Source organism: Prionailurus bengalensis, chromosome D4 (genome assembly GCF_016509475.1).
Source record: "Prionailurus bengalensis isolate Pbe53 chromosome D4, Fcat_Pben_1.1_paternal_pri, whole genome shotgun sequence".
Taxonomy (NCBI): domain Eukaryota; kingdom Metazoa; phylum Chordata; class Mammalia; order Carnivora; family Felidae; genus Prionailurus; species Prionailurus bengalensis.
In genome coordinates this window covers 40132407-40155883 of record NC_057359.1, presented here as the reverse complement: position 1 = coordinate 40155883, position 23477 = coordinate 40132407, and the positions used below count along the sequence as shown (strand labels likewise).

Below are 23477 nucleotides of genomic sequence, written 5' to 3'. Positions count from 1 at the left end.
GCTTTAATGAGATGAATTTCTGAGGGACATTTCTTGACCTGGGATACAGCTGAATCGGTGGGGTCATGAACTCTCCGTAAATGAGATGAGGTTAATGGAATTTTGGTGAATCTTGAAAAAGAATCAAACACGTGAAAAGCCTTGTAGGCTGATGAACTAAGGTGGTGCTTCAAAACTGAAGCTCCTCTTTTTCTTTAAAGGCTGTGGCAAAAGTTAAAGTCCCCCCCCCCCCCCATTCCCCTGCCTCCTCCTTTCTGAATGCTGAGCATCTTGTCTGACTTTGAATAAAAACCTTTCCGAAGGATTTGTTTGAAGAAAAGGGGTTCAGGAAAAAACAAAAAGTGTCTGAAGAGTTTGAAGGGCCGGGGAGAAAAGTGTAGGAGGTTGCATGTGGTGGGTGTTAGCATGTGTGCGTGTGTCAATATGCGTGGGGGTGGGTCTTAGCCTGTGTGTGTGTGTGACATGTGTAAGTAGGCACACACACGTGTGTGAGGGTGTGTGAATATGTGTGCATGGACGTGAATGTGTCGGTGTGTGGGGATGTGTGTGGGCAGCCTGGGTGCGCCCGGGTGAGGTGTGTTTTGGGCGACGGGGTACATGTCGTGTGTGTGTGTGTGTGTGTGTGTGTGTGTCCGTGCGTGTGCTGCATGTGTGTGAGCGGGTGTGCCTGTGTGCTGCGGGCGGGAGAGGCGGCTTGGGCTCAGCCAGTGGCGGAGCAGTTAGTACAGAACTAATAGTGGAAGGGGACGCTGGGGAGAGGGTAGGCAGAGGAGCAAGCGACCTGATTCACAAAAGCGCAGTTTTGTCCCCGCGGGGCCCCGACCAGCAGAAGGGACTGGAGAGCCGTGGCTCTCCGCCAGGGAGGTCGGGCTCCCCGCAGGCACGGCAGGCATCCTTTATCATGCCCTTCGCAGGGGGAGTCCTGAGGCTGGGCAGTCGGGAAGTTTCCGTAGCAGCAGCAGCAGCAGCAGCAGCAGCCTTGGAGAGGACCAGCAAGGACGGTGGAGTGAGTATGTGAACTTCAAGTCTCTATTTTCCTGTGGGGTGGGTTCATGGATTTTTAGCACAAAGAAAGCTCAAACTCAGCTGACCTGAAAGACTGGAATTTCAGCTCTTTCCTGGGTTGTTGTCCTCCGTCCCCCCCCCCCCCCCCAAAACCCTTTAAACCAGAGATTACCAGGTCAGTGACTCTTACCGCCCGCCGGGGTTCGGGTTGGAGGGTTTCTAGCTTTTTAGCTTGGAAAGGAAAACCACTACCTGTAAGTATCTGCTTTATGTACTTCCTCTCATCTTGACTGTGAATGTTCTGGTAGCAGAATGCCCCAGAGGTTGTTTGCGTGGTGGCAATCCCTTCCAGTAACCATGCGAGAAGTATGCAGAGTCGGCTTGCAAAAGTTTAATTCTCATGGAAACTCAGAAGGTGGCAGTTTGCACTGTTACAAAGCCATATGCTCAAGATGGGACTCTCTATATTATGTAACATGGTTTATAACTCTCTTCTGAATCCATCCCAATGGCACTCACCAATGAAATCACCATTTTAAATTTTGTAATCCAGCCCCACCCCCCCATCAGAATGTTTCTTCTCAGCTAAATGAAATGGCAAAGGGAAATGATGAAAAAATTAACACTGCAGATAATATCCTCATGGTATAAAGAGATAGAAATTTGCATGAGATGATTTTTGGATACCTTGCTTTAGTTTAGTTATAGTTGCATATATATTTTTAAAAGCATGGTTTCTATTTTTATGAGGATGAGAGGGAGTGTTGGAGAGGCAAAGAAATCATATTGTTCTGAAGTTTTGGACTGATTTTTAAGTTCTTTCTGCTCATTACCCAGATTTGGTCCAGAGACTTTCGTGCTATAGTGAATAGCTTCTTGTAGTTTTCATCTGGGTCACAGAAATAACTTTCCAGGCACTTAATTTTCCTTTCTGCTTTTTTTTTTTTTTTTTTTTTTTTTTTTTTAACTCTTGTGCTCAGTCTTGTTGCCTGGTGTGAATTACAAAGCTTCAAAAGAGCATTTCCGGGGCTGGTTGGAGTTTATGGCCTGGGAATCTTGCTGGAGAGATTAACCTCTTCAGGGCTGCTTCAAAGACCAGACCTAGTGACCCAAATGCTCCTCGGGTTTCTGCTCTGGAAAACTGACACCACCATTCCTAGCTTTAGTTAAAGCTTGAAGAATTGCTTCCCAGTCCCCTGCCTATACTTGGTAAACGTGCCTTCAGTCCGATTCTAGGAAAATGTTAACCACCTTTGCTCTTTCTCTCCGCCAGGGATTCTCAGAGCTCAGAGTGCCACTTGGGTGCTTGCTGAAAGGCAGGTGCCTGGGCCATGCCCCCAGAGGATTTTCGGCCTGGGGAGGGGCTGGGAATTCACCTGGGTGATTCTGCAGTAGGTGAGATCATACTTGGAGAAGCGCTGGTCTGTGTTGTCCTTGGCAATTAAATTCTTGCCACCTACTTGGTTAATATTAAACCTCATAGCTAAATACTAAACTTGAGTTTCAGCTGATGTTGAATGTAACCTATATGCAACATGGCTTTGCATGCTTGGCCGGTAAACCAGGGCTTTTAACCAGCCTTCCCACCACCGTCATCTTTGTTTCCTTGCTCCTCTTTCCATCCTTGCCTTTCCGTTCCTGTGAGTGAGGAAGGGAGTTGGGCAAAGGCGCCTGCATGCCATGTTCCCCGCCTCCACGTGTTGGGATGTGTGGTCTGACCTGACCCCACATGGCCAAGCAGTGTTTGTCTTAGAAACTTTCAACCCAGTGCTGTTTTTTAATTCTTCTTCTTCTTTTTTTTTTATTTTAATGTTTATTTATTTTTTAGAGAGAGGGAGAATCCACATGTGAGAGGGGGAAGGGCAGAGAGACAGGGAGACCGTAGATCTGAAGCGGGCTTTGTGCTGACAGCAGAGAGCCCAACATGGGCTCGAACCCACAAACCTGATCATGACCTGAGCCAAGGTCAGACTGAGCCACCCAGGCACCCCTCTTCTTAATTCTTTACCAGCCTCCCAGGATGCTCTGCTTCTGGGGATGGGCTAAGCTGACTCAAGCTGAACTGAGCTGGGTTATTTCTTGGGACTGGTCAGGAGCAGTCTAATTCCTGGAAACTGAGTTTAGATTAGACCAACCAACAGGGCTTGGGAGAAACAGGAAGCGATTCCTCATTCATGCGAAAGTCCTCATTTGACAACATCTGAAAGTGAGAACTCAGCCCCATCCTCTTCCCCAGCGACATTTTATGCCATTGTATGTTTGTAGTAAAAAGGAAATAGGACGTGGCCATCAGCATCCCTTCCTTTTTTCCTCCCCTCTCACTCCAAATGTTTGCGGGTGCCTGCTTAGTGTCAGGTGCCCTGCTACTTTCCAGGGACTCCAAAAAAGTCAATGTATGAACAGAGCCCTTGTCCTCATGGTGATTCGAGTGTTAGCTGTTGCTAGCCAGTCTTGGATGAGCCGTCTAACCTCTCTAACCTTCACTCCCTCCGTCAATATAACGAAAGCGTTGAACTAAATGGATTTGAGTATCTTCCCAGCTCTGATATTCTGACATTACACTTGATCTTAGCCAAAAGGCCGAGAAGCGATTGATATTCTGACATTAGTGGATATGTCTCTGCCTTCTAAACACAGGTAAGGGAGGAATGATATTTGCTTTGAAAATAGGCCCAAAGATTTGGCTCACTGCTTCTCTTAAAATTCTTCAAAAATGTCTTGTAAGTTTTCTTTCTCTCATAAGAAACCAAGACCGCCGGTGTAGTATGTTAGACAAATTTTACCTTTTTGGAGCGTGCAGCCCGTTCCTCACAATGCGGTCCTGTAACGCTCCAGAGAGGCTGTTTCCCTGGCCAGGTTACATAGGACAGCAGCCTCTTATCTTGTCTGAATCTGGTGTTGCTACCCTTTGGAGAGCTGGGTGGTCTGAACAGGGTTTGCCCGCTTCCATACTTGCACAGCTAGTAACCTGACCCTTTCATTCAAGTGATTTAATAGCTTTTGTGCTACCAGGCGAGAGAGGCTCAAACAGAGACCTTTGAGGGGCTGGGGAAAAAAAAAACAACAACAACTCCCTAATGAAATCTGCATTTTGTCTCTACTATAGTTTCTCTTACTGCCATAACTGCAACGTTTCAAAGGGCTCTCAAAGTTGGCCATCAAGAGAAGAAAATATAGCTGTGATCTGTGTGTTTTTCTGATAAATGTAGCATCCAGCTGTCTGAAGATACTATGTTTGGGTGGGAAACTACTCGCTGGAGGACAGAGTACAGGGATTTTGCAGAGTTGGGCTATTTTCGTCATAAGTTCTTGTCCTCTTGTTGGTGGGTTTAAAGGAGATGGCAAGATAGCCTTTGGTGTCACTCTTACCCCTCCCTATTTCTGGGGCTGCGTTTAGGATGTCAAAAATACTCCTTTTCTGCATCACGCAAATGCTTCTAAGACCGTATGTCACTCTTCACTCTCAATTTTATCCTTGGAACTTTTCTATCATTTAGAGGCCCATGCAGATAACACTCTAGGACCCACTACACTCCATGTCCTTCTATTGGTGTCCCACATCCCTGGGAACCCATCTCTGCATTGTGTCAAGTGTTATCAGCTGCTCAGGGCTTACAAATGCTCCCTAAATTCTTCTTCAAAGAAATGTGCCAGGACTTTGTCTCGTGAGGTCACACGGAGGGCCATGGGATTTTCATTCCAGGGTCTACATTTCCTGTTAGCACAAAAATTCCTCATTCAGTAAATTATGAGCCAAAACCATCGTGAGCCTAGGAGGATTTCAGAAAGGATGGTCGTTGCCAGATGAGAGTTTATCCCAATGTTTAAAAAGTTGCTCGGGGTGTCCTATCAAACCCCTTTTGTAGGCTGGATTTGTTTTTGCTGTTAAAGTGATTCTCCTCCTTGGGAAGACAACACCGTGGCACACAACAACGACACTTTAATTCTGCTTTCTGTAAATCTTCCTCTTCGTTTTAACACGGTAGGATGATTCTATTTCATCCAATAAGCATCGGTGATTGTTCTGAAACCAAAAGGCAGTATTAAGAGAAGAACCCAGAGTGGTGTCATAGAAAAAAAAGAATGACCTTTGGGCGCCTGGGTGGCTCAGTCGGTGGAGCATCCATCCGACTTCAGTTCAGGCCTTGATCTCACGGTTCGTGAGTTTGAGCCCCACATCGGATCCTCTGTCCCCTCTGTCTCTGTCCGTTCCCCACTTGCACTCTCTCAATGGTAAACATTAAAAAAGGAGGGTATGGACACTTACCGAATGTTCTTAAGGGCTAAAGGGCACTTGGAAGGCACCTCGCATGGTCCACAATGTACGATAAGTGCTCAATGAGTATTTCTTCCTTGGAAGAGGGCTAACACAGGTGTGAAGGCCGGAAGGAATCAAACGTGTCAAGCCACTCAGTTTATAGGTGCAGAGAAAAGAGAAATGGGAAACCAAGCTCTCTTCCAGATTTCGTTGCCTAAGCATAATAGATCTCAACCCACCACTTCTCTGGCCTTGGGTGTCTCATCCCAGCCTACTTCTCACTTGATTCCTCCTCCAGGATGGTATAGACCCATGGAACAGACCCACGAGCGCCCACACTGTCAGGCGATTAGTACAGAGAGAGCAAGAGCGACATAAAAATCATTCTGTCTTCGTTTCTTCCCGACCCTCCAGAAGTGAAGACTTTTATAGCCGTTTATGATAAATACATAAGGAAAGAAATCATTTTATTGTTTTGGCTGGGGGGAATTTGCTCCATTGTAGCAGGCGGTCCGACGTCTGGGGAAATGTTTGTTTGAGAATTTGAAACTCTGGGATTGCACCACGGTCAGCCTGTGAACTATCACCAAATGGAACGCCACAGCCGTTCAAGCATGCAGTGCTCCCCCCCCTCAGCCTGCCCCCACCCCTACCCCCACCCCCCAGATCTTTCTCTTTCTTCCACCAGTTTTTTCTTATCGGCCCGGTGTTTGCATTGTGATAAGTGAGTCACTCAGCTAATATTTACTGAGCCTCTCTGTGCCAGAGAAGATGACCAGGACTGGAGGGACTTCAGTGAGCAGAACAATCATGGTTGTTATCTTCAAGAAGCCTACAGACTAGAGTGAAAGGTGGGCTTTTAATGAAATGACTGCGAATACACAATTAAATGCCTGCAGGTGTGCAGCGTGCGGTAAGGGTATTGCAGGGCTCTGGAAGCAGATAACACTGGGCTGGGAGGCCGAGATCTGAAGGATGGATAGAATTTCGCCAGGCAAAAGGGAGTTTGGTAGAGGTGGGGAGATGGCATTCATGGCAGATGGAGCATCATGGGTAAAACATATAAAGGCTCTGGGTTGGCAGCCCAGTGAGTCTAAGCAAGGAAGAGGGACTGGGTGACTAGCCTGTCAATGGCAGGGAGGAGAATCGTGTGAGAAGAGGCTGGCGAGATGGGCAGAGGACAATCACGCAGGGAAATCCAGTCTCACAGTTGCAGGGGACCTCGGAAAGCACCGAATCCCACCCCCTCCCTAGGACAAGGATCCCTTTCTCGGGCAGTCCCTCAGCTCTTGCCATTATTGGACAACTCTGAAGGAAAGTTCTTTCTAAAAGTAGGTTGCCATTCTACCCGTCGTCCCTGGTTCTGCACCCTGCAACCAGAGAATAAAGTCAATCCTTTTTCATATAGTTTGAAGACAGACTTTTTTTTTCCCATAAATCTCTGCCAGAGGAGGTCTGCTCTTTCCCATTCATATGCACTTGATTTGGGGGAATGTAGTTTTACATTTGTGCTGCTGAAAGCGAACTTCCTGGCTTCCGTCCATGATCCTAGCCTCTGATTATTGAGACCGTGGGTTTTGATTGTGCCCTCAGTGATAACAGTCAACTTTGCACTGTCTGTGAACTGGATAAGCTTGTCTTCTATATCTTTGTTTAGCAATTTGGAAAATTATTTAATCAGAGGAATGGAGCTATGGGCACCACTCAAGCAAGATGTTTCTCATAAGAGAAAGGGTGCCCCAACCTCTTTTTTTCTTCAAAAAATTTTTGTTAAAATGTTTATCTTCAAGAGAGAGGGAGAGACAGAGCTCAAGCAGGGGAGGGGCAGAGGGAGAAGGAGACACAGAATCTGAAGCGGGCTCCAGGCTCTGAGCTGTCAGCACAGAGCCCAACATGGGGCTCGAACTCACAAACTTGCAAGATCATGACCTGAGCGGAAGTTGGATTCTCAACCAACTGAGCCACCCAGATACCCTGCCTTTTTTTTTTCTTTTTAGAGAGTGACCTAGGCACAATATCTCCATAACCCAGACTCATAGGAGTGTTCAAGTTTACATGAGAAGAGCTCAAAGATGTCAATGTGTGCTGGTGTTCTTGTTTTGACAAGAATGCTGAAGGCACAGTTCAATTCTATTTTCTGATTTCATTTATTGATACATGTGTTGAATGCATATCACTTGCAATACACAGTTTTGTTCTCCTTCCTTCTAAACACATAGATAAACAGTTACGCCAACAGGTAGGCCCGGTGACAGGTTTAAATAAAATGTGATTATTCTCCGTTAGCAGGAAGGAAATCTTCCAAATGGAACGATCATGTCTTAAGGCATCTTGAAGGAAGCATTTCACGAGGTCTCAATACATAGGGATTTTAATAAGGATGGAAACAAAGACATTCCAAGCAAGGGGCAGACATGAACAGGAGAACAGAGATGGGAAGGGTCCAGCAGGTCCTTGTAAGTGTGCAACTAGAAGCTATGGGAGAGGGTAGGGCTGTGGTTTGGGAATACATCAGCCTAGAGGTGTTAGCCAAAGGCTGTGGAAATGGATGTGTTGTGAGAAGCCAGCTGAGGTCACAGTTTTCAGAAGTGCCACATTTTTAGCAGTGCAACATGGCCCAGAGAAGATTAAAAAAAAAAAAAAAGACAATAGAAAGCAAAGAAAGAACAAATAAAAGAGAAGGAAGCAGTGGTTTGGGAGAGAAAGAGAACCGGGAGTACATTGCATTACATAGCCCAGGAGAGAGGCAATTTTGCAGAAAGTGTGGGCGGAGGGCACTGCTGGGTGCTGTTAAGGCCAGAGAGGATCGCTGGAGAAACATTTAAGTTGATCTATCAATTAGCAAGTCACTGGCAGGCTCTGGGAGCTATTTCAGTGGACTGGTGGCAGTCAACATCAAGCTGTCCTCTTGGGGAATGCAAGATGGTCGGGGGTGGATGGAGACAACTTTTCAAGGAGGTAGGCTGGTTGGTCCATATGAAGCATAGGATGGGAAAGGGGAAAAGAAAATGTCTGATGAGTAGTAGGAGTAATAGTCACAGCACTAGTCGTTGTGAGAACACTAACATTTATTGAGCACACACACTGTGCTAGATGGCCACACAGGTTTTTTTTTTTTCATTTGATTCGCACAACACGACTATGCGTTGGTGTTTCAACCCCTTGTTACTGGTAAGGAAACTGAGGCTAAGAGAGCTTAATTTGGCCTAGATGATGTCACCAGGAGGCGAAGGGACCAGCCTTCAAATCTAAGGTCACCGTGTCCTCAAGTCTCACTGGGGTGGGAGCCTCTCTGTTTCAGGCTTGGTTTCTTCCACGGGGAGGGCCGCTGGTCTGCCGATCAAAGCCAATTTATCAAAGTAATAATGAAAAAAAAAGCCAACAAGGATGGGGATCAAAAGGGCAAATGCCCCTGAAGAACTGATTTCTACCAAGTATGGGCTACATCTCTAGCTCATTTCCAAAATATAAAATAACAGTTTTTCACATAAAGTCATTGTCATTTAATATGCAGGACATAGTCGTGGTGTGGTGACTGGGTGTTCCAGGGCACCCGCAGTTCATTGCAAATTCCAGACCCAATAGCCTTTTCTCTTCCTTTCCTCTCCTTGCACTCTCCTTACTTTCTTCTTTTCTTGCAATAATTGCCTCATCTGAAAAAAAATCAGACTCCTGCTAGCCACACGTCATGCCTCAGGATTTGATCTCCTCCCCAACTGTGGCCCCTGCTAAGATCCACGGACGTTCATACAGTAGATCAGAAGGAAACACCACAGCATTTTATAAAAATGATTTTGCTCAAATGTTGCAAAATGGTTGGCACCTTAAGCTCTTAGAATTCTTGAAACAATTAAAAGTAGCTGCTGCTGGAGGTACTGATTGGTGGTTAAGAGGTCACTGGAGGGTGAGTAATCAGTAGGAAAGGAACAGGAGTTGAGGGGCCGTAGGACTGGTCGTGATTTCACGTTGGTTTTTATAGCCTCTTCAACTCTTGTTTACTATATGTATTAATTTGGAAATGCTGTCGTAACAATAGACTACAAACTTGGTGGCCTAAACAACAGAAATTTATTTTCTCACAATTCTGGAGGCTAGAAGTCCAAGATCAAGGTGTCAGCAGGGTTGATTCCTCCTGAGACCTCTCTCCTTGGTTTGTAGAAGGTTATCTTCTCCCTGTGTCTTCACATGGTCTTCCCTCTGTACCCTTCTGTGTCCTCTAAATTTTTATTTTTATAAGGACACTATTTATATTGGATTAAGGTCTACCCTAATGACCTCACTTTAACTTAATTGCCTCTTTATTTTTGGGAGAGCACAAGCGGGGGAAGGGCAAAAGAGGAGGACAGAGGATCCAAAGTGGACTCTGTGCTGACAGGCTGACAGCAGCTACCTGCTATGGGGCTCGAACTCACGAACCATGAGATCATGACCTGAGCCGGAGTCGGATGTTCAACTACTGAGCCCTCCAGATGCCCCAACTTATATGCCTCTTTAAAGGCTCTATCTCTAGGGGTGCCTGAGTGGCTCAGTCGGTTAAGCGTCCATCTTCGGCTCAGGTCATGATCTCATGGTTCATGAGTTCAAGCCCCGCTTCGGGCTCTGTGCTGACAGCCCGCTTCAGATTCCGTGTCTCCCTCTGTCTGCCCCTCCACTGCTTGCACTCTGTCTCTCGCCTTGTCTCAAAAATAAATAAACATTAAAAAGAAAAAAAAAAGTTTTTTAAAGCTCTGTCTCTACATACAGTCACCTTCTGAGGTACTGGGGACTAGGACTTAAATATATGAATTTGGGGGAACCAAATTCACCCCATAAACCTTATGCCACCACGTCAATCAAGGTCTCCTCCTGGAGGAGGAGGAGATCTTCCAAATTCTGAAGACATAACAACAGCAGAAAGAAAGAAGACCAAACCTGTGGTTTGATCACCCTGAGAAATCCATTTGTCATGCACTCTGGATTTAGAGCGTGGCCTCAGGGTGAGGTGACAAGGAAATTTCCTCAGGCAGGACTAGCTTGGCGCTTTCAAAACTTCTAGATGGAACCCACCTTATTTTTCTCATTGGGCTAAAAAGCCTGCGTAGTGCCAATTTAACGCTTCAGGTTAGGAGGGGGAAACGTGCTGTGTGTACCATTTTGCACTCCAGATGCTATGAGGCCTAGTACGTTGACTGTTGCTGGATTGCTTTACTGGGAACTAGCGGTCTTTATTTACTCCCCGAGAAAGAGACATTTCCTGGGCTGGAGCTTTAGAAGTCACTCCGGTGCTAGGCTCCTTGTAGTGCATGGGAATCACAGGCTATGGGATTCATTGGTAGGAAGATGCAGGTCCTTGTGCATCCACTCCCCCACTGATGTGGCAAATGATGACAGCCACTCGAGCTAATAGAGACGTATTCGGAGATCCTATGGTGTCGCGCAGCAGGCAGAACCTGAAGATCGAAGACTTCAAACTTTTAAGACCTAGACTCTTCAGACTTTCGAAGACCAAGACTGAAGACTTTAAGACAATGCCATGGTACGGAGCACACGTGCCCATGATGTGAGGGCAGTTGAATTTGTTAACAACAACGACAGGGGCGCCTGGGTGGCTCAGTCCGTTAAGCGTCTGACTCTCGATTTCAGCTCAGGGCGTGACCTCGCGGTTCGTGGGTTCAAATCCTGCGCTGGGCTTCATGCTGACAGTGCAGAGCCTGCTTGGGATTCTCACTCTCCCTCTTTCTCTGCCCCTTCCCCACTTTCTCTCTCACAATAAGTATCATTAAAAAAAAGAACGACAACAGCAAATGCAATCTTTACAACAACCTTGTGAAATCGATATTATGGATTCGCCCTGTACAGATGGTGCCAGCAAGTCTGAGAAGGTTTATGTAACATTTATTCTGTATGTTGAGGTTTTTCTTGAAACACTAAGTTGTTCAAAGAGTGAATGGTTTGGTCAAAGGGCTTATCCTTAGTTCAAAGGCTTAATTGAGGTCTGCCTACAAAGAGGTGTGTGAGCTGAAGAATATGAGGTAAACGTGCAGTATTATCTGGCTTTTTCTGTATATAAAAAGAAAAAAGGCTCTATTTCCTTCAAAGGATTGATCTTTGTGTTTTCTTACTGAGTAGAAAAAGCCAAATTGTTTATCCTAACCAGAAGGCTGGAGATAGTGAGATGGGCTTCAGCAGACAAGGTCAAGGTTCACAACTGTGTTAATAAATATTGTAGGAGGCATGAAATAATGGCCATTGTTTCACGGAAGCACTGACAAGAAGAAACTGGTACATTAGGAACACAAAAGGGAATTAGTCTTTGGAGTCACGTGAGACATTTTTAATTTACAGACCAGAAGGTCTGAATGTTTGTGCTTTGCGGCAGATGATTAACCAGATAGCCTCGAATTCCCTTCTCATCTGATCGATAATGACTTTGCAGGTAATGATTTTAGGGAGACCTATTACTTCCTGCCTAAAGCCAAAGAACTGTTTCTATCACAATATGAAATATACCGTGGGGGAAAAAATCATGGATAAATATTAGCCTTGTGGGTAAGAAAATGTATTATCCCAATACATGTATTTCACTGTGTCTTTAAAGACTCACAGCAAGGGAAAAGTTGGAATGCAATGGAAACTAGTCCTAGCACAAAATCTTACTGGTTCAACTTTATGTTAATTTCTTTTATTTTAGACTGTTTCCTTTCTAAGGAGTTTGCTAATTCGGGAAACCACTGCCTCATGTCTATACTTCTCATGCATGTGACTAGCTTCCTAGGAATGGTCTCCCAGTTAGGCTGTTGGGAAAGGTTCCTTCATTTCTTCTGGGGCCATCCTGTCTCCCTCTCTTCTTCCCCATTGGTCCCCAGTCACCTTCAAACTGGATCTTGCCTTCAGCCTCTTCCAGGTGCTGGTCTTCTAGGTGGCACTCCAGCCCTCGTCCCACCACCCCACTCCACCCTGATGGTTTTCAGACATGCCAAAGGACCTACCTTCAGTCCTTGGGCACTAAAGCGCCCTTTACCTCTTCTACTCATAGGAGAAGAAAATCACGTGTAGTTGTTTGCAGCAGTGATCCTCAATCCTGGTTGCTCATTAGAATCACCAGAGAACTTTTGATTTCAGATGGCTGGACCCCACCCAGATGAGTTAAATCTGAGATTGGAGATGATGCATGAGCGATCTTGATGTGAAGCCAGAAATGGGACCCCGCTGGTTTAGGAGAGACATTAGGGCAACTCTTTCACCTTGGTGTGTTTCTGGAACGTTGTCAGTGATGAAGACCATCGTCAGCCCTCACAAAGGCTGTTTGCCTCCGTCCAGCAGTGAAATTTGGCTAAAGCCATGAGAAGGAAGTCTCTTTTGTAGCCAGTACTTTCCCTCAGACCTCAGGAGACATCGGGGTCAACCACCACACTGCGTAGCTCCGGGGGCCCCGTTTACTTTGTGGTCAGTGAAAACAGCACCACTGGGACCCCCGGAGCATGGTTACAACACAGATAGTGCCCTGGACTTTGGCGTACTAAACTGAGAAAAACCAAATAAGCGAGTCTCGACTCCTTTGGCCAACACTTCAAAGGGCAGGTGTCTTAGTGTGATTTCCCCAGAAATATCTTCCACCATGAGGAGTTTATGTAGTGCTCCGGGACATCACGGTGTGAACCGCATTTGTCAACTAGTCTGGACACGGTGCCTCTGGTAAATAGGTTCTAGACAAATGATTTGCAAGCCAACTTTTAAACATTAGCCTATTTGTGTCTTGGAGACTCCAAGAAAGTGTTTTAGCCAAGAGCCTTGTTTGCCCCATATTTGTGTCTTTTGAAATGTCTCCCTGACTTGATGTGGCTTGGTAATTGTTATACGATGCCATTCTTCCCCAGTGCTGTATTCTTTTGCACCATGTATTCAGCAATAAGTCATCTAATCAGACGTTCAGATACTTTGTTTGCAGCCCGTGATGTTCGTGGAGACTTTGGTTTTGGACTAGTATGGAAGCTTTTTTACTCTCAGTGTTTGAGAGCACTCTCCCACCCTCCCACTCACCAAAGCCCACCCCAAAGTCTGCCAAAGTAAGCTGATTAACTTTCTACTCTTCTTAATGCAATTAAGCTCAGCAGAACACAGACACGTTAGGGACTCATGCATGTGTTGGAGGACTAATACTAGCACTGGGCTCATAGGTGGGGCGTCAGTGTGGGAGTGTCCTGTGGCCAGCAAGGCCTGATGGCGCTTGAGTAGCTGGAGGTATGCAGGTCAGGGAGGACAGAGCTCTACAGCATGGAGAGAATCACGCTCAGTCCTGAACACCAGGAGGTGACATGAGCAAGAAGTCACTGTGGTTTGCCTTGCTGGTTTTTCATTGTGAAGAGCCCTGCACTGCTCTATAGAAAAATTTCTAGACCTGTTGGGTGTTACTGGAGAGTCGATTCAACCTAATCATGGAACATGTCAAAGGATAGGTCAACTAGTAATTGTTTTACTGTTTATTTATTATTTTTGAGAAGGAGGGAGTGAGCGTGCACGTGCGAGTGGGAGAGAGGTAGAGAGAGAGGGAGACAGAGGATCTGAAGTGGGTTCTGCTCTGACAGCAGAGAGCCCAATGCAGGGCTGGAACCCAGGAGCTGCAAGGTCATGACCTGAGCCAAAGCCGGTCACTTGACTGACTGCGCCACCAAGGCACCTCTAATAATGTTTTTTAATTAATAAACTCTAGTTTCTGAGCTGATTTCGATTTACAGAAAAATTGAACAAGGTTCTCACATACACCCCACCCCCTAGGTTTCTCCAATCGTTAACACTTTGTATTATCATGGTGTAGTTGTTAACAATTGATGAACCAATTATGATTATCTAAAGCCCATAGTTTCATTAGGGTTCACTTGCCATGTTGTACATTCTATGGGTGTTGATGTATGTTTAATGACCTGTATCCATTACAGTGGTAATTTTTTCAATAAGTTTTAGAAAAAAACTCTGGTTGGCCTGGGGCAGAAAGGGTAAGAAAGGGGACTGAGTTTCTTTGAGCCTTGCTCTGTGTGTGTGTGTGCGCGCATGTGACTGGGGGCTTTGGTTGGGCCATAATACATTTACATACATTACCACATTTAACTATTTTAATGACCCTGAAAGGTATCAATTATTGTATAGGTGAGGAAACAGGCAAAGGAAGAATACGGACCTTGTTCAAGGAAGAAGTGGAACTAGGAGAAATCTGGTGGATCTGACTTATAGTTTGGCTTCTGTGGTTATCACTATTGCATTTCCTTTCGTTTCAGCTGTAATCCTAGAGCAAAGCATTAAGCCCTCCCTGCCCCCTTCCTCCTCCTCCTTCTCTTGTCCTATATTTACACAGTCATTTACAAGAAACAAATATGTGTGAAAAAAACCCCAAATATTTGTAAAAAAAAAAAAAAGTGATATATAGATCATGGCTTAACGTGCAAATTGTGCCAAGATCCTCAGCAGAGAAGAAAGGCAAGACTCGTTAGAGTCCTGTGAAGTTTAATTATTTGTTGGTTTTAAGAATTGCACGTTCATTTTCTTGTAATGACCCCCATCTCCCAGAAGGACGGGTGCAGGTAGCTAGGCGATGGCAAGAGATGTTCACTTGAAGACCTTGTCCTGACTGAAGGCTTTGCCCACATGCTGGAAGGCCCCATCCCAGGGAGAGTACTCTTGAACCAGCGTCTGGATCTTCTAGCTGCCTGGATCTATGTATATCAGGAACATGGGCTTTGGAGCCTGTCTGCTGGGTTTGGAATGCCAGCTCAATCATTTATTAGCATTTGCCTTGGACAAATTACTTATCTGTTTCCTTAGAATCAGAATCCTTAGAATAGAATCTGCTCCATAGTTGGTTGTGAAAATTAGATCCACTGAAACAGTGTCAGATGCCAAGTTAATGCCTAACACTTGATGGTGATCATGTTGGCAAGTAAAATTTGGAAGGAGAAGCTCCTTCCAACCCTAGAAGTCTATGACTTTTGATGTAGTGGGACTTAGGCTCAAACGACATTACATCTTTTTTTTTTATCACTCATCACCTAGTTTCTGAGGTCATCGAAAACATTTCCGTTTCAGCAGATCTTTTAACAAGACTATTTGTGATAGTTGGCCTCTTTTGTGCACCAGACATCCGTGAGTTTGGATTTTATCATTAGCAATGGCACGCAGAGAGGATGATCAAGGTTATTGTAGTACAGCGCAAGGAGCGATGCTGGGTAGTCATTTTCTGAATGTCTGGGCAATCCTTTTCATGATGAAGCATTTCATCTCGAATAGTACAAGTTCTTTAAGTGTAACCTGCTGTGTTTGATAAACTCATTAGAGCATTTTGCTCACACGCTATTGTACCAATATCATTTTGTAGGGTAAAGTACTTGATTATAAATCTCCCTCCTGCAGACCTCCGTTTCTCAAAGGTAGGGGTTATATCTCAGTTAAGTGTTAGGTGTCTGTTGCCTCTCCATTCATTTACACAACCGTGTTTCCGACATAACATCTACTTGGTGATTCTTTGACCGCGCCACATTCTTTCTCTTCATCTTCCAACATGCCCCTTTCACCTTTCTAAGTCCTATTTGTTCTTTCTAATTTAGCTCCCTCCCTTTGTAGACCTCCCCTAGCCCCAGTCCCAAATGCCACCCTCCTACTTATTCCTGTAGCACACAATGCGTGCCACCATTATAGCATTTACCATTCTTTTTGAATTCATAATTTATATGTCTGTCTCTATTACTCTATAAACCCTCAAAGAGCAAGAGGTTTTTTTTTGTTTTTTTTTTTTTTGGTCTTTGTAATCCTTAGTTTAGCCCTTGTCACAAATTGGGTATTGGACAATTGCTTGTACTATGAATGAAGAAATGAATTTGTCCTATTGAAACAGAGAACCAGGATGTATTTTTAAAAAGGGAATTGTTCTCAGAAGATGACTTCTGGGGGCGCCTGGGTGGCGCAGTCGGTTAAGCGTCCGACTTCAGCCAGGTCACGATCTCGCGGTCCGGGAGTTCGAGCCCCGCGTCGGGCTCTGAGCTGATGGCTCGGAGCCTGGAGCCTGTTTCCGATTCTGTGTCTCCCTCTCTCTCTGCCCCTCCCCCGTTCATGCTCTGTCTCTCTCTGTCCCAAAAATAAATAAACGTTGAAAAAAAATTTAAAAAAAAAAAAAAGAAAGAAGATGACTTCTGAACATGACTAAATGTGAATTTAAACAGAATCTTACTTTTGGGGGGGTGCCTGGGTGGCTCAGCCGGTTAAGCGTCCGACTTTAGCTCAAGTCATGATCTCACAGTTCATGGTTCCAGCCCCGTATCAGGCTCTGTGCTGTCAGCCTAGAGCCTGGAGTCTGCTCTTGATTCTGTGTCTCCCTCTCTCTCTCTCTCTCTCTATCCCTCCCTCTCTCTCTCTCTGTCTCAAAAATAAATAAACATTAGGAGCACCTGGGTGGCTCAGTGGGATAAACATCCGACTTCAGCTCAGGTCATGATCTCACAGTTTGTGAATGAGAGCCCCACGTCCAGCTCTGTGCTGACAGCTCAGAGCCTAGAGACTGCTTTGGATTCTGTCTCTGGCTCTTCTCAGCCCCTCACCCCCCCCCCCCCAACTTGTACTCTATCTCTTTCCCTCTCTCAAAAATAAATTAACATTAAAATAAATAAACATTAAAAAAAAAAAGAATCTTACTTTTGCACAACTGGGTGGTTCATTGTGAATTAGAAGATCCAGAATTCACTCAGGAAGAGGAAAACCAATTTCAGTCCTGTGCACTCAGGTTGAGAAGGTCCTAGGAGTGAGTTTGGGTGGGTATACTGGTTAATCCCAGGTGAGGAACAGGTATAGCCAACCACAGTGAATGTGTTTTTCCTTCTGTTTAAGTTATTCAATTAAAACAAGCTGTTGTGAAAATTTGCATGATACAGCCCTCTGGCTAAAAGCAAAGTGAATGTAAATTATGGCCACTTCCTAATCTTCAAGGAAGTGCCTTTGATGGTTTAAGAAACTTCAATAGTCATTAAAAACAACTGTAAATCAAGAGCACAAAACCTTTTCCCTCTGCCATCCATTTTCTCCAGCTTTGAAGGTAGTTTTAGTGGAAGGTCTTTGTAGAGAAAGGCCAGATGTCTGGTTTCCAAAGAGTGGCCTGGAATTTGGATTTGTGATGTAAATTCATTAAGTATGGATTTATCGGGTATGACCAGAAATTTTGGAGATACCATGTGGCCATTCTATATTTCAGTCCTTTTAATTCTCTAGCCTAGTGTTTCTTGAGTGATTTCTTAAAGAACCTGGGTTTTGTATGGGGGCAGGGAGGGTTTTCTATGTTTGCAGACTTTGTGCTTAAAGTTTTTTTTTTTCTCTCCCCTCAGGACTTCTTAGAGCCTCTGATATGTTCATATTACATTGTGAATCTTAAAACACACACACACACACACACACACACACACACACACACACAAACTTTAGCATTCTGTGCTTCAGATATATTTGGATATAGAAGACTTTTTTTGTGAAAAACTTTTAACATCTCCAAAATGTGTATTTTGAGAAACACAGTTTGCAAATGTGGCCTTTATTGGTGGGGTAGACAGTGAACTGTTGAAAAATCTGAGAATGGAAACCTAATGAGTTTGTGTGGTAGTCAAAGATCTATCTTTGCAACCTTGGTCTTGACAGCATAGCCTGAGGGAAGGCTTTCTCTCCACAGTTCTGGGAGTCTGTCAGGGTGTGCTGAGTTCTGGGAAGAAAGTACTGAAAGGGATATTTCTGGACTGAGCATCTGTGATTTAAGCGAGCTGCATGGGATAGTGGACATTGCTGTGGTCTGGATGTTAGCATGAAGATTCCAATCCAGGCTTGGTCTCCATCCAGATACCTGTGTAACCTTGGCGTTGAAAACCGATGAAAGGAGACGGTTTAGGTGATAGGAAACGAGCTTTATTTAACGCGCTTTGAGGTGGACAGTCTTCTTTCAGAGAACTGCAAAATGGGGCAGAAGGCAAGACGCTTTTATAGGATAAAGAATAGAGAACAAGAAGAAACACTTAGAAAATATCTGATTGCCTGGGCCACGTAGTCCGCCTCAATTAGGGTGAAGGCTCAGAATTGGCTTGGCCTTTGGGGGTTGGGGTGACTGACTATACTGCGTTTCTGGTCAAGCAGAGCATTTACAGGGACGCGAAAATTCTCTAAGTTTCGGTTTGCTGACGTGGCATCCTGGGCAGCAGAGGCTCCATCTTGTGCCTAGAAATTTATTTCAACATTGGTAAAGTCACTTCTGCCACGGGACTTTCTTTCTTCTGTAAAATGAAGGGGCTCCGAGAAGAGAACATCCAACTGGTTAATGGGCATTAAAAAGAAAGAAAGAAAAAGCAAAATCTCAAGTAAGCAAAGGAATGCAAGTTACATAGTGACAGGATCCCACATTTCACTTGGGAGGCGAGCACAGATTAAAGGGATGAAATGGACTGTGGGCAAGACTGGTAAGGGTATCAGATTAACACCATCTTTCTAGGAAGCATGCACATCAGGAACTTCAAAATACATTTACACCCTTTGAGCTTTTAATTCCACTACTAGAAAACTATCAAAAGGAAAGAACCAGAAAAATAAACGAATTTGTAATTAAGGATTTTTCATCACAACCTACTGACATGGTAACTTCTTCAGCACAACAGTGGAATGACGGTAGAAATCATAGTATATCCGTGGCCTGGATATGGTGCACAGATGAAAAGTAAGATCACAAGGAATGTTTAATAATATGGGAAATGCTTAGACTAGAATGTTATGTTAATAGGAAAGGATGGGCCACGCTTTTTAGAGTATGATTTGAATTAAGTTTAAAAATTATATGTATATAGACATATATCTGAAAACCTAAGGATGTTTTCTTTGGGTGTTGGGAAAGTGAATTTTTTTTTCCTTTTCTTTGTATTTCTGCGTTTTTATCCTTTAGCTAATACATATCTTTTATATTAATGGAAGGAGGTTATGTTCTTTCTTTGAAAAAAATGCTTATTTTTGAGAGAGAGCGTGAGCGGGGGAGGTGCAGAGAGAGAAGGGGACAGAGGATCTGAAGTGGGCTTTGTGCTGATAGCAGAGAGCCTGACGTGAGGCTTGAACTCACGAACCTCGAGATCATGACCTGAGCCAGTCAGATGCTTAACTGACTGAGCCACCCAGGCGCCCCAAAAGGAGGTTATTAAAAAAAAAAGCAAATAAAATAAAGAAACTGAAGGATATGGACTTCTTGATTTCTCAAGTTTCTGCTAAACCATACATTCTGTGATTTAGATTATATTGTAGAAAAAACTGCAAAGTGGAGGAAGCAGAATGTTATAAACAGAATCAACACATACTTTATTGATGTAATAGACTGGAATTTCGAGGAGGCCTATTTGCCTTGAGGTCTTTAAATTGTGCTCAAAGCGATAGGAGTTGGAGCACTAAGATGCTGGGAGACAGCTGCACTGCACTCATTATCTGCTCTTAAAGTCACAGCTACTTCTTTGAGAGAACGTTGCCTCCAGTGAAACGCTAACTCGGGCCACAATCATCAATTGCTGTCGGGAACTATAAAGAAAATTGTTGAGGGTTTGCTTGCTGTAAGAAAAAGACCCCGGGGGAGGGGTGGTTAGTGAAGCAATTGCAAGGAATGTAAGATTTTGTTGTGATGTATAACAGTTGTTAAGCGCATAGGTCAAACTAGGTTGTAGTCACAAAGACACAGACTCAAGCCCATGACCTTGGGCAAGTTACTTAACCTCTTTCCACCTCCTTTTCCAAATCTGTAAAATCACTGTCTACTTCCAAAAAACGGTTGAGGAATTAAACAAAGATGATATATGTATTACTTTGAACAATGCCTAGCCCTTAATAAGCACTTAATCAATGTTAGTTCTTATTATGATTATTATGTCACTTCTGTAAGTCATTGTCTATGCAATCAGAAAGTCAAAAGTGCTTTGTAGGATTTTGTGCGAGATACGTGAAAACATACATATATATGTAAGGAATATAGCTTAGTGCCTGTATATAGTAGGTAATCAAAAAATGAGAAAAGGAAGATAAAAATTTGTTAAAGAAAAACAATCGTAGAAGCCACAAGCTATTTCTTTCTACTGTATGAGTCCGCTCTCCTTATTCGAGAGAATTCTCTCTGGAAATCCTGAGTTGGACAAGATTGCCAAGGAGTTTTCACTCTCGTGGGGTCGTTGAACAATTTAGAGCTCCATCAGAGTTCATGAGCTTCTCAGAAGAACCGTTCTTAAGTCTGTGTCTTCCCAGCGCTTCTTCTGTGGTTTGAGTCCACTGCTCTCTGTTGGAGAGAATAGGACGAGCTGGCCATGCACTGGAGGAAAGAGCCCTTCGCCAAGGACTCCAAGGGTTGATTCCCCCAGGCTCTCCTGCTTCCTTTATGACCTCAGGCAAACTCCTGGTTGCCTGTAACAAGAAGCAATTAGACTTCTCTCCCTCTCCCAGGGGGTGCTCAGGTCAGAGGAAACAGTGGATCTGAAGACTTTGGTGAAGTCCGTGTAAGTCTTAATTTCCTCAACCGAAACGCAAAACAGCTGGTTGTTCTCTGTGGCCACAGTTCTCCTGACTGCCAGTTCATTGCTCCTCAGTGAAATCACTTTCTGTCACATATGATTTGGATTCAATTCAGTTGTCCTATGGATAATTATATCCAGCTACAAGTTTTCACTTGAAACTTTTACATTCGATTTATATGGACCACTTTGAAAATTGATGTGGGTGAAAATAGTGATGATTAAAAAAAATCCATCAGAAAAATTCCATGATGGCTTCTAAGTTCATTCTGACTGGTATTTTCAAGATTGTAATATGAAGTAGAAGCTAGAAAAGTCTCCTTGGCTTTCTTCCCCATGCTAGGCAAGGATATCAACATCTCTCTATGTTTGGGTGGGTGGGAATGGGTTGATTCTGAACTGGCTATTTTTAACTTAAATCCACCTTAATAGTTTTCATTTTGCACTCAGTTTCGTTATTTATTTATTTACTTTTAAATTGAAGTGTAATTAACATAGAGCATTATTTTAGTTTCAGATGTGCAATATGATAATTCAACATTTCTGTTGCTCATCACAATATGTATATTCTTAATCCCCTTTACCTGTTTTACCCATCCCCCCACTGATTTCTCTTCTGGCAACCACCAGTTTGTTTTCTGTGTTTAAGAGTCTGGTTTTTATTGGTTTATCTTTTTTTTCTTTGTTCTTTTGTTTCTTAAGTTCTACATCTGAGCAAAATCATATGATATTTGTCTCTCCCTGATTGACTTATTTCATTTAGTATTGTATCCTCTACTTCCATCCATGTTGTTGCAAATGGCAAGATCTCATTCCTTTTTTATAGCTGAGTAATATTCCACTGTGTGTGTGTGTGTGTGTGTGTGTGTGTGTGTGTGTATGTGTGTGTGTGTATCTATCTATCTATCTATACACCACATCTTTATCCATTCATCTATCAATGGACATTTGGATTGTTTCCATACCTTGGCTATTGTAAATAATGCTGCAGTAATCATGGGGTACATATATCTTTTTGAATTAGCGTTTTCATTTTCTTTGGGCTTATTGGGTTCTGTTCTTTCAGGTTTATTTTAATTTTTAAAGACTTGAGGGTACTTGTAAAAGCTAAAGCTGTGAATCAGGAGGTAATAGCCTCAAGTATGGGGAAGGCAAAAGGGTCCATTGTTTACATCATCTTCCCTTAATTGGTAACACTTACCTGGATCACTGAGAACAGTATCAGGTTACACATAGGAGTCCCGCAAACAGCAAAGCAAGCAAAGAAACAGCTATGATGGAGTCTTGTGCTGGTGCAAGAGGAGGGAGGTACATCCCTTACCTTGTGTAGCTACGATTGCAACATTTTAAAGAGGAGCAGTGGTAAATATGATTCTTTTCAGGCACATCATTGTCACTGACCACTGAAAATTTCCATTGCAGAGAGAGCCGGGGAATACAGGTAGGATCCATTCTTCTCTTGATGTGCACAGAATACCTTAGATAAGTGACAGGAGCATCCTGTTTTTTATTAACATAAAGAATACATGCTCCTCAGGTTAAACCCAATGTGTAATTATGAAGTAAATACTAGCTCACATTCCTTACCCCCCTCCACCAGGAAATGTTACTAAATTACTTTCTTCTGTTCAGGAAATTTACCAAGAAAGAAAGTTTGATTACAGAAACAGTTTTGAATTTTTATAAGGAAGCACTCAAAGGCAAGTGGTGCACCACTTTTCAGAACCTCTTTTCACTCCTTTTTATTGGCTGGTACAGATATTACTTAGAATACCTGATTTCCGCAAAAAGGAAAAAGGCAATGGTGGGACACGGTCTGTAAGAACAGACTGTCTTTGCAGCCATGACATCAGGAGTTTGAAATGCTGAGAAGCAGCTGAACCACACAAACCAGCTGAGACAGGATTTGTTGCTATTGCAGGGTGAAATTAAATCTAAACTGGCTAAGAGTCAGTTTACAAGCTCCCTGGAAGAATTTAGCCACCTTTCTGCTTCTACTTTCGAGTGTTCCGATGGATTCCGATGGATTCCGCTGCCCCAAGTGGGTGCTCATATCAGCAGGCTGAGCAGGCTGCGGGCAGATGTATTCTCAGGATCGGACTTGGCCCTATGCTGGGACCAGAAAATGGGGTTCTCAAGAAGAGCTATGTCAGGGTTTTGTCAAGTAAATGTTGGTTACCTCTGGATGTTGTAATTTTGTATCAGAGACAAGATAATTACTGCCATCTAATTTGGGGGGAGATTAAAGACCCAGCATCATCTGTGAAACCTTGTGTGATTCGTAGCCTTGGTTTCTTTAAAATTTTTTTTTTTTACGTTTTGTTTATTTTTGATAGAGAGAGACAGAGCATAAGTGGGGGAGGGGCAGAGAGAGAAGGAGACACAGAATCCGAAGCAGGCTCCAGGCTCCAAGCTGTCAGCACAGAGCCCGATGCGGGGCTCGAACCCACAAACCGCGAGATCATGCCCTGAGCCGAAGTCGGACGCTCAACCGACTGAGCCACCCAGGCGCCCCTAGAGCCTTGGTTTCTTTTGCAATTGTTCTGTGGCTTTTGTTTGGTTGTTTGCTCTTTTCTTCTCCATCTGTTTATCAGAATCCTCTCTCTTCCCTCCTCTGCTGCCTTCTTCAAGTGAAAAATCAGAGCCGTATTTTCCACGGAATGTCCACGTGTTTGGTTTTCCCCAACCCCAAG

The 23477-nt window shown here is 43.9% G+C and overlaps 1 protein-coding gene across 8 annotated transcripts in view; it reads left to right on the top strand.

Moving 5' to 3' along the window:
• The first annotated feature begins 445 nt into the window (after window positions 1-445).
• The window catches only part of FREM1 (FRAS1 related extracellular matrix 1), a 166185-nt gene continuing 143153 nt past the window's right edge, over window positions 446-23477 (top strand). For 3 of the 8 annotated variants that reach the window (XM_043566605.1, XM_043566603.1, XM_043566602.1), the window contains exon 1: window positions 456-1010. The gene's annotated coding sequence lies outside the window, so the exon portion shown is untranslated. Of the gene's footprint in view, window positions 1011-23477 lie in introns of all 8 variants that reach the window. The other 5 variants (XM_043566606.1, XM_043566607.1, XM_043566608.1 and 2 more) reach the window with 4 other exon arrangements.